Source organism: Aegilops tauschii, chromosome 4 (genome assembly GCF_002575655.3).
Source record: "Aegilops tauschii subsp. strangulata cultivar AL8/78 chromosome 4, Aet v6.0, whole genome shotgun sequence".
In the NCBI taxonomy this organism is placed as follows: domain Eukaryota; kingdom Viridiplantae; phylum Streptophyta; class Magnoliopsida; order Poales; family Poaceae; genus Aegilops; species Aegilops tauschii.
Window position 1 is genome coordinate 78,144,975 of NC_053038.3, and position 10,611 is coordinate 78,155,585.

The following is a 10,611-nucleotide window of genomic DNA, read 5'->3' on the forward strand; positions in this document are numbered from 1 at the left end:
AGACGCGCTCAAAATTTATTAACGGTTTTAGTTTCGAAGTGTGGCACTATTCCCGGATGGCGTAACGTGGGCATGTGTTCTCCGCCGTGGTGTAGCATATGCCATGGTACTAGTTCTTTTTCGACTGCTGTGTACGTGCAATAACCGGCACCGTCGGATACATATCTTGCGCTTATTGGGGCATTCGACAGGAATAGCCTCGTGGCGAGCTATAGATTAGTCTTTTTTTCAGACGCATTACACCTATCTCTCGGGACTTCTCGCACGCACCATCTCTAGCTCCCTAGGTCGATGCCACCCACATACACTTGTACTCTGAGTTTAGTACGTTATACAGGAAGAGAAGAGGTGCACGCACGCACTCGTCCTCTCTCACACATGCATCTGTAGCTACGAATTGTAGTGTTCTCAACAATCTGATTGGCTCTATCATAGGTTTCACGTTGCTCCTTGGCCTTGAGATAGTACTAGATGTCTTCATTTATTACTTTGTAGACTCATTTTGCATTGGAAAGCGCTATCTGATGGTAACATATTATGTTACTCTATTTGCCCCTCTCCTCATTAATTACTTGCCACCTCATCATTTTTGCTTATATGGCATCTATGTTACTACCTATGTTACTCCCACTATGACCAGCCTTATGCGCAGAGAAATTAGGATCGGAGGGAGTACTACTAGTAGTAGTACTACTTTGATGTGTCGCATCAACTCGCACAAGTATGCAACACTTCCTGAACAAACAAGCATATAAGCTGTTATACTTACTTCTTATAAGCTGTTATACTTCTTACCCAAAGGATCTTTATATCCAACAGACACAAAATATCCGTTCGACTGTTGGAAATTACTTTAACTGCTGATCTGATGTCGAAGTAATTGCTGCATCGCCGCCAAAGCCCACCATCTCTTAAGCTAAAGTAGACCGAGCTAACCCCTATATTAGCATATTACTAAGATAAACAGAAGGCACTGTAGAATCATTTAGGACGTGAGCTTGTCAATCTGAATGTGGAGGGACACCAGCTTAGCCTCAGCCAGCAGCTTGGGCGGAACTGTGAAGAAGGTCAGCTCGTGCACGGCGACGTCGCCGGGATCCTTGCTGCTTGTCACCTCCGTTTCCACCTTGACGACGTCGGTCCTGCCTTTGGGCTCCCTCGGCGGGCCGTTCTCCCACAGCTTGGCCACGTAGTGCGGCAGTGGGGACAACCCCGCTATTATGCAGGCGACCGACACGGTGATAGGCGCACCGATGTCGAGCACGCCGCCGACCAAGAAAAACGCGGGGTCATCCTCCTACGCGAACAGCAAGAGCCATGGCTCCGACAGTGGCACTTGCAGCTGGAGCACCTTGCCGTACTACATCCTGTACATGGGCATGGGATGCATGGTGCTGATGTGGTGGGAGAGCGCTGGCGGCGGGCCTTCGTAGTCGCAGACGGGCACGGGCCATTTGCAGGGTGCGAGCGGACACACGCTCTGGTGATCGGCGAGCTTGTGGTAAGTGACGTCGAGCCCACAGCCTTCGTGCGGGCACTCCACCCTCACCGAGGAGAGGACGGCGTCCACCGCCGTGTTCCGCACGTCGAAGCCACTGCCGTGCTCGCACTTCTGGCACTGCCGCTGGTTCTCGGGGCGCTTGACGCGGCAGTCCGCGCAGGCCAGTGCCCTCCCTTGCACTGCACAAATCAATCGAACAGCACATCAATCAAGAAACCTGCACCTTGCTCGATCAGCCGAACGGACGAGGTGTATTCGAACCTCATACACTGGAGGCTTCAAGGGGCGGAGGCACAAGGGGCAGTGGAGCAAGGTGAGGTCCATCGAGACCATAGAGAGCTCCATCGTCGGGTCCTGTTCCATCTGCATGATCTCGCCCTCCTCGTGCACAACCATCTCTCGCTTTATTAGGGCCGAGGCATTACAAAGCTTTATGTCACATATTCATACTACTTCAAGGTGCATTAAATCAACACATGCAAGTATCAAAAGGAGAGTCACGGCATGCATGCATGCGTTGTAATTAATGCATCGGTAAATGCAAATTATTGGAATATATCGAGTGCAGTGCTTTGATGTGTCACGTCAACTCGTACAAGACCGAGAAGTTTGATTACTACAACGCCCTCTCGCCTTAACCGCACCTGCCTTTGGCTGCATGACAGGTGGGCCACCCACCTGTTGGGCCCACCTGTCATACACGCAAAGGCAGGAGCAGTAAGTCAATGAAGCTGCGTCCCTCCCTCGCCCATGAGCGTGGTGGCTGGCAGGACTAGGAGAAGCTTTCGTTTGCTACACGCTCCCCCTCCCGCACGCGGTGGACATGCAGCAGTTCAATCGGTGTCAGATGGCCAGAAGCATGCTGTAGTACTCCTCCACTGTAGTAGTACTCCATCATTGTTCGACTTCCCGAAGAGGCGAAGAGCCAAGCGCAGCCCGAACGCTCGTGTGGCAGTTTCATGTGTAGAGTAGTCTAGGATAGCGTGTACCGTCCTTGTAAGCTTAAAATCGTTGGGGTCAGCTCCATGCTTTTTTTATTAAAATAATCTTCTGGCCCTACCTGTCATCCTGGTGATTGTAGTTTGCACGCTCATCTGGTCAAGACAGGAATATATATTTTAATTTGTGGTGGGGTAAATGTGAGAGGTTGCAGCAAATGGAGTATTATACACTACGGGTCTTTCAGCCAAGTTTAGAGGCAACCATGTGGGGACAGTGCTATGATGTGTCGCGTCAACTCGTACAATGAGGAGAAACTTGATTTTACTACTACACACCTTCTCCCTCGCCCATGCCCGTGGTGGCTCGCAGACACAGACTTTTGCTTATAGTAGTACTACAACAAGCTATCCCTCCCGCTCGCAGTGGATGGACATGCAGCAGTGGATTCGATACTGTAGACGTAGTAGTAGTAACATCATTGTTCGTCTTCTCGAAGAGGCGAAGAGCCAAGCGCAACCCGAACGTGGCAGTTGCCAACCTTGGAGCACGCATATAGCCAGGCTCTTGCATGAGACAAAATTGCTATGTGAGCCCACTATTACTTGCTAGTATAGCCCTGTAAACCAGAAAGGAGTATTTGCCTTTCTAGAGATTTCAACAAGTGACTAGACTACACCGAGACGGAGTACATATGGAGCAAAATGAGTGAATCTACACCGTAAATAAATACATAGTTCTCTCGTTTTCCTCTCCGCCTTGGTCGCGGTGCACAATATTGAGTATACTAGTACTATCATCTTGAAATTTACGAAGTCACCATAGGCACCTCGTCGTTGACGGGAACGTCTCCTGACACGCGATAGACGCGAGCGGCAGTCGCCTCCATAGGTGCTTGAATGCCAAGGAGGGAGAGGGTAGCGGTTCCCGAGACGTTGAATGGTCAATGATGCATCCTCAATTACGTGTAGAGGGAATTAATTGGAGAAGTAAAATAGAGCCAGCACGATGTGAATGCAACAGAGTTTGGATTCTCATATAAAGGCGCCCCACCACTCCAATCCATCTACTCCTAGTCTCTGTGCAACACTGCTCACTCCAATCCAAGACCAAGTGACCAGAAGCCAGAAGCACCTATGGAGACGATGGACGCAAGTGGCAGTCGGTTGTGCCAAATCATCCAAGGCGCCGTCCTGCGGCCCCGCACCGCGCAGCATTTCCAGATGGTGCTGGCTACCGCCGGCGTCATAGCCCTCGCCGACGCCGGCTTTGTCTCTCACATGGACGACATGATGGTCAACTCCATCGGCAAGTTCACCGCCGTCAAGAAGCGCGCGGACGACCTTGCCGTCCTGCTCCAGCCCGCGCGCCCAGACTCCTCATTGCCTACCACCCTCATCAGCCTCCATGGTGACGAACTCTTTCAAGCCCTGGTGGCCCTGCAGGTGCCGGAGGTCACGACGAAGAATGTGCACCTCGAGGCCGCGCTCGCCGCGCAGCGCCTCGCCATGCTAGCGACCGTCGACCTGCACATCCACGTCTACGAGGAAATCGTCTACATAGGCCACTACAAGGCCAGCGAGGACAGAAAGACGTTGGCATTCTTCCAGCGGCTGGAATCTTTGGACGCCATTGTTCAGAAGCACGTCAACCTGGCCATGAAAGCCGCTGCTACTTAGCCATCGTTCGGTGGGCCGGCGCCCTGAGTCGAGGAGGTGGACGTCGTCGATGGATGCATCTCTTCTTCTTGCCTCCTGTAACCAGCACTGCTTCGCCTCGTGGCCTTAATGTTTTATTAGTATAGGAGTATATGGCATTTTTATTCTATACGTAACGTTTTCATTGTGAGGTGGGGCCGTAGTTGAGCAAACCGACCATCGGCAAATCCCCACCCCGCCCACCGGGTGTCGGCTGAGTTTAGAATTAGAAGAGAGAAACGAGGGAGAAGAGCTAGCTGTAGCACGGACGCTCTTGTCAGATGGGACTCGCGTTGATAGAATAGGAGTACTGAGCACTCGTACCTCTTTTTTTAGGGAAAAAGTAGTCGTATGTCTAGTACTACCACTAGTTGGGTGCGTGCGAACTATACCTATCATCACTTTAGGTATCCTTTTCGAACCGCAGCTACGCTTCAACGTACATATTTTTTCACGCATTTATCCTCCTATATGTAATCCTAGGCTATTTCCACGTGCTCCCTTTCGCCGACATGTGGGACATAGAGCATCTGGGTCGTAGTGCATGCACGACTCGGAGCATATGTCGGGGTACTTTACATTTCAGACTTCACGAATTACATGTAAACCCCCGCAGAAGAATAAATAAATAAATGAATGACTACATGAAACCGGATTATTTTCGTAGAAACCGGAGCACGTTCATTAAATTTTGGACATAACGCGTTTATAAAAAACTACCGGACCTAAACCAATCTAAGGGCCTCTTTGATTCGCAGGATACTGAAAACACAGAAATGGGGAAAGTATGATGGCGATGAACCGAGACGAGGAGAACTCTAACTTAGTTAGAGGTTAGAGTTAGATTCTAACCCTGAACTAACTCTAAACCAAAGAGGTGTGTGGATGGCAAGGTTAGATTGACAATAAATGTTCTTTCTCAATCATTTGACTACTTTGGACCCTATTTCCTGCCGGATTTGGTGTGGCCGGCTCTTGTGTGGCCTCCTCCCGCTCACAATTGACATAAACGAACCATCTTTACAAATCAAGCATGCAAAACATGATAAATTTTACTTTGTCCATACAACTGAGATATCCCACTTAAACATACAAGTCCTCAATCAAGCTTCACAAAAAAATAGACTACATGAAACAAAGCATGAGCTAACTCATCACGGAAGTCATTCATGGTAGGGAGGGAGCCCGAAGCCCCTCACGCACCCAGGGAGGAGCTTGTCATCGTCGCTCTGGAGGAAGGCTATGTAAAGCCCAAGCCCCGGGAACCCCTCCGACGTCGGCGCTTGCGAGTTGAGGTCGACACCGGCATGGGTAGCAGGGCCACTTGCCTATGACTACGAACCGAATATTTGGGCCTCTAGAAATAATGCAAGCCTGAAACTGAAATACCTAGAAAGGTGACCTGAATCTTTGGGCCTCTAGAAATAATGCAAGACTGAAACTCAAATACCTAGAAAGGTGAACTGAATATTGGGGCCTCTAGAAATAATGCAAGCCTGGAACTGAAATACCTAGAAAGGTGAACTGATTCTTTGGGCCTCTAGAAATAATGCAAGCCTGAAACTGAAATACCTAGAAAGGTGAACTGAATCTTTGGGCCTCTAGAAAGATTTATTACCTCCTCAAGCAGCATCAAACAATTCCATGCATGCACCACAAATCTATACCAAGTTTAATCAGGATCTACTTTTCCAAATCAGAATTAGCACTAGAGCGAGCAAGATCAATGATATGGCTATGAGACAGAGAAGGAACGAACAAACTCACCCCTCTCGCGACCTCCCTGGTAGATGCACCACCGCCGCGCATGACAGAGGGAGAAAACCGGCCGGTGAAGGGGGAGCGGGGCGAGCTTCGAAGGCTGGAGCGAGAGGGCGGCCGGAGGAGAGAGAGAGGGCAAGCGGCGGAGCGGCGCTTGGGCGGGCGGCCCGATGGGGAACAGAGAGGAGTCGTGCGAGGGGGCGGATGGAGCGATCTGGTGCGGGCAGGGGAGATTTTTAGTTCTCTTTTAGTGGTCTTGAGGAGAACTAACCCAATTAGAACCTCTCCACCGGGCTAGTTTTTTTAGCTGGGTTAGAGCAAACTAGCTCAAACTAACCCCTCCTGTTTGGGCAATTTGAGGCTATTTCAACCCAAACTAGCTCTAACTCAGGGATCCAAACAAAGAGGAGTAGTACTGTACATGCTACAGTCTGGACCGTAGCACATTGTTTTTTATGGCCATATCAGCATACTGTTTTCTACTGCTGATTCACTGGGCTGTCGTGGTTCGCACTCCTCCGACTTGAGTAGTAGTACTACTACTAGTATATACCGCATGATTCTTTGCTCCTTATTACTACTACGTACTTGGCCGACATGTGGGAGAGCCAACATCCGGGACGACGTGTCATGCACCAGATTAGAGTGCGGAACGGAAGAGGGGCATCACCCCGGTCGTACCGCCAGTAATTCATGACTATAGTGAGTAGTCATATCACAAGTCTTTCCAGCAGTAACGCGCCGTCAAATCGCACAGCCTGACCTTTCCAGCAGTAAGTAAGTTGAATCCGCTACTCCCTCACCCTCCTCGCCTCTCTGTCAAACCGCCTACGCGAATACTGTTGCGCGTACTGCCCGGGAAAAGCCCCGCCCTCAACTTTTAACTACGCGAAAATAGTTCGAGCTTGTTCATTCTATATAAATACTAGTACTGTATGTTTATTCACCCGTGGGGTTGTTCAATGAATGGAGGTCCGGGGAGCACAACTGAACAATACTACTACTACTACCTCCGTCCTAGTTTATTGGTCCCCATTATATATTGTGTCAAATTTTGACTATAGATTGAACTAACAAAACGTTCATGCATGTTACCAAAAATTATATCACTAAAAACTATGTTGAAATATGACTCCAACGATATAATTTTTGTTGACATGCATTAACATTTTGTTAGCTAAATATTTGGTCAAAATTTGGCACGAACTACAAAGGTGACCTATAAACCAGGATGGAGGTAGTAGTAGTAGTAAGTAGGAGTCGTACAGTTAGTCACCTTAAATAGAGAGTTTCTTTTCTTTAATGCCACATACACAAAAAAGAAATGCTTGTTGTGGAGAGAAAAAATAATCACTCCACTATATATGTACGTAGGGGCCTCAGCGCTTGCTTTACTAGGGTTGCTCTCTTCATTCTCTCATCCTCTCCAGATCTAAACAAGACAGCGGTAGCGACATTTTCTCTTTGCTCACCGCTGGTCACAGATCCGGCCGGATCCCTTCGGCTGGTGTGTGTAGAGGACTAGGTGCATCGTTCGCGCGGTCATCGCCGGCGACGGAGGAAACCCACAGCTGCCAGAGGGGCCCGATCCTCTACCCATGCCGTTCTCTCCGACACAGCGCTGGCTCGGGAGGTCCTCCGACCCTTCTTCCTCCCTGCTGTATTGTGCGCAGATCCGACCTGCCGCCGCCGACATCCCAACGACCCTCAGGTATAAGTTCTTTGAAAGCAGCCTTGCTCTACTGCCCCAGCTCCCCACGTGTCTGCATGTGCATCTTTTTCTACTCCCATCAGCTCTTCCAAAGCCACCTAAATTTTTAGTATTACTAGAGGTAAAGCTACTTCATGCATTCGAATCTAGGACTTGGTTCAACCAACGAAGAAAGGGGGGAAAGTTGTAGCATGAATCTAGGACTTCATTCAAAGAGGAAATAATATGGTGAAAGTAGTAGAGACTGGATACCCAACCGGTCTCTTGGTTGAAAAGGGAAATAATGGGAAAACGCGGTACAAACTGGATAACGAACAGATCTATTATTGGTTGAAAAAAGGATAGAAAGTGGCGGCTGGTGGACAAGTCAACAGAGTATGTTCAGGATTAGATTTGTTGCCCTCACATAGTAAAAGGTCTCCAGGATTACAATTGCTGCCCTCACATAGTAAAAGGTCTCCGGGATTAGATTTGTTGCCCTCACATAGTAAAAGGTCTCCAGGATTAGAATTGATGCCCTCACATAGTAAAAGGTCTCCAGGATTAGATTTGCTGCCCTCACATAGTAAAAGGTCTCCAGGATTAGATTTGCTGCCCTCACATAGTAAAAGGTCTCCAGGATTAGATTTGCTGCCCTCACATAGTAAAAGGTCTCCAGGATTAGATTTGCTGCCCTCACATAGTAAAAGGTCTCTAGGATTAGATTTGTTGCCCTCACAGAGCATGAACAAACTCGGCATCACCACTTTATGCCTCCTTGTAGGTACATTGTGCTGATGCGTCCACTGTCGCATGTCCTTATACCAACCTTTTGATGTTGTTAATGTAAGGGCACATGTAAAAAGAAGCTATCACACTGTTACCTTAGGGACATGTCTAACCAGTGTTATTGTTAATCTAATGCCTCCAGTGATATGATGCAATTAAACTGTGTTACAAATGGTACTCCTGTTATTTTCCCCAGTATGATAAGTAAGTTGCTCCCTTACGCTGCTGAGTGTCCTGGTGTCCCCACGGTCCCATGCCCTTAAACCAACTCTTTAGCTGCTGTTGATTTACTGTATCTGGTAAACAGCAATGCCACCATTAAAGTAATCCCATATTTGACGAATGTCATTGTTGATCGTAATGCTTCCTGTAACATGAAGCATTGCTGACATTTTAAAATTTCTATTGTCCTTGTGTGATTGCCATGAACATAATTAAGATGCTTCTTTTCATTTTGTGTATGTTTCTTATATTCTTATTGACCAGCACTTGTTTACTTTCTATCTTTTTGTGCAGACAGGGATATCCATTTCACCTTGTTGCTATTGTGACCTTTTGGTGAACTGCACAAAACACTTTTTTTTGAATTAGTGCCTTGTGCAGTTCAACTAAAATGTCACGTGGGAAACATCTCTCAATTTTTGTGCAACTGCAAAAAATGGTGATTGGAGTTTCCAAAATCTCCGTCAAATTCTGCTGGTAATCTCGTGCAACATTTTATTAGCCTTTGCAAGATGAGTCGTCACTGTCACCACAATGGCACTTTATTTTAGTGGAACTGCATAAAAGGATAAGCAAATTATAGTTGCACCTTACATGAGCCGGACAGCCAACCTTAATGTTCCTCAATTTTAGTGCAACTACTAAAGAAGAACCTGTCGGCTCACGAGAGCAAGTACTTCTTGCTAGCTGAATGATGCAATCTTTGTTTCATTTCAGGTAAACTGCAAAAAAAGGCGCATGAATTGAATCATGGAACTCCAGGCAGGCTTCATCCGAGTGGAGCTGCAGGTTGAGTTCAAGGAGTGCCATTATTATAGTAATTAGTCTCTTCTTATTTGTGTTGTGCAAACAGGAATACTCAACTACAGATGTTGTGACGGTCAAGAGCATTCGCCAAGTTCTTCGGTTGTATGACACGGCTAGCCAAGATGGATTTAATCCCGATATTCACTTTATCAAAAGGATCTAATGGGTTGGTTCTGAATCTTGCAAGCTGGGAATCAATGAAATGTGTAGGCATATTTGTTGTACTTATTATTTGAATCTTATTTGTTGGTTACGAATCTTGCAAGCAGGGAATCAATGAGATGTGTAGGCATCTTTGTTGTACTTATTATTTGGATCGTATTTGTTGGTTCTGAATCTTGCAAGATGGGAAACATGGCATAATGATGCAGAGGACAAGAACCATAACAAATAGTTCAAACTTGGTAGTATTATCTGTGTGAAAGTGCGACAAATGTGCTGATCGTGTGCGTCCTGAGAATAATAATTCTAATTGTTGTGCATGTTGATCCTGTGGCGCTGATAGAACGAGCCAATGCATTGCTTGTTTTAAGTATAAATTTCTATTAAAGCTAATTAAATTTAAGTAAAGTGACCACTAACTCTTGTTATTACAGTACCAATACAGACCCGCTCATGAACCGACATGTGGCCGGAGTAGGTTTCTTAATGGAGGCGTTTGAATGCGCCGAGGGTGCATCTTCTGTCGGGCGTGCAGCGGGCGAGGGATGGGTAGTAACTGTTGTCGTCTGTACACACTCGGTTTACTATTGAATCCAGTTCCCCAAGAGCTGAAAAACGAACTGCTGTCGCCGCCTACCCACTCGTTCACTTGAAGACACTCCAATGGCGATCCGAGGGGTGAGCCTGCTGGATATGGACTTCACTAAGGAGTTCCCCTTTGAGTTTGCCGTTCAGTCATATGGCTGCACCAAGTTGAATGTGATGTACACCAACGATCCAGACTTGGTGAAGCTCTGCCTCGCCGAGTTCAAGCAGTACCTACAGGACGAGAAAGCACAAGGTCGCAGGACTAGACCTTATGCCCATCCATTTATCTCCTAACAGGGACCAGCGGATCGCCGTCGCCCAGGTATGCGTGCGGGACAAAGTTCTCGTCTACCACTGTTGTAGGGCCATCAGAGGTTCTGGAGCATTCGCCCGTTTCATCGGCAGCGCCGAATGCACCTTCGCTACGGTGGAGAGAAGGAAGAACGCGACGATTC